Genomic DNA, 999 nt, shown 5'->3' on the forward strand with positions numbered 1-999 from the left:
TTAACAGGAAATAAAAATATGGATGAAAATATAATCAGTGCTGTTGCCAACGTCAATAACGAAAAAAGGCAATAATAAATTGATCGCCAATAGTGCCAAAGACTACATCCTGTGCTTATCGGTCACCTACCAGGCACATCGTGCGAGGAAGGACTACTAACCAGAACTGCCATATGACCCCAAGTTAGAAACGCTGGCTAATGGTAGCGGCCCAGTCTCTAAGATCAAATTGGCTCCGTGAACTACGAACAACATACGCGGATTAGGCCGCGCTAATCTACTTGTTAATGATAAGATAGAGCCACTCAGAACGAGTTACCTCCCGTCGGATATTCCTTGAAATACCCGGCGCGATCATCAATGGCAAGAACCTTTTAAGGTTACGAGCCGGCTTCACGCTCAGGAGGCAACCCCTCACGTCATCATCGTGGTTTGGGTTGCGAGAGTTCGAAGACACGAACTCGTAAATCATACTATAGAAATGATCCTATGAAGTATGATCTTAGCAAAATTACAATCGCAAAAATTATATATAAAAAATTAACTTACTGACACATCAACAGTTGTTTTATTATAGTATTTCCAACTTTTTTGGGAATAGTGTGAGCTGTGCAAATAAAATTTTAACGGGATCATCATTATTATTGTGTGAAATGTCATATATGTTCGTATTTTTTTCCACATCCAGAACCAAAGTTAATTATGTGGCATGCAATATAGAACAATAGATGGCGCTAATCTACAATGTATCATTTAACTGGCCTGTAGATTTATTATGGGAAAAAATTTAATCAATGCTTTAAACTGAGTTCATTTTGATCAAAATAATCAATTTATTTTTCAAATATAGCTTTATACTTGAACCAAAAGTTTACATTTACGTCAGACTAAAAATTTTAACTGATTCCCAAATAGATGTTTTTTTTTTTTTCTTTTTTCCCAAAGTCGCAATCACCAGATGGCGGCACTTACGGACTTTCCATCACTGAGCTATAAGTA

General features: G+C 36.8%; 1 non-coding gene across 1 annotated transcript; it reads right to left on the reverse strand.

Moving 5' to 3' along the window:
- Positions 1 to 300: 300 nt before the first annotated feature.
- Positions 301 to 504, reverse strand: LOC149070795 (small nucleolar RNA U3). Its single transcript, XR_016195007.1, has one exon. It is a non-coding gene; the product is annotated as a small nucleolar RNA U3 (small nucleolar RNA).
- Positions 505 to 999: the final 495 nt, after the last annotated feature.

The sequence above is a fragment of the Pholcus phalangioides genome, unplaced genomic scaffold (genome assembly GCF_987345545.1).
Source record: "Pholcus phalangioides strain wild (caught in Gottingen) unplaced genomic scaffold, Ppha-v1.0 ptg000020l_1, whole genome shotgun sequence".
Taxonomy (NCBI): Eukaryota; Metazoa; Arthropoda; class Arachnida; order Araneae; family Pholcidae; genus Pholcus; species Pholcus phalangioides.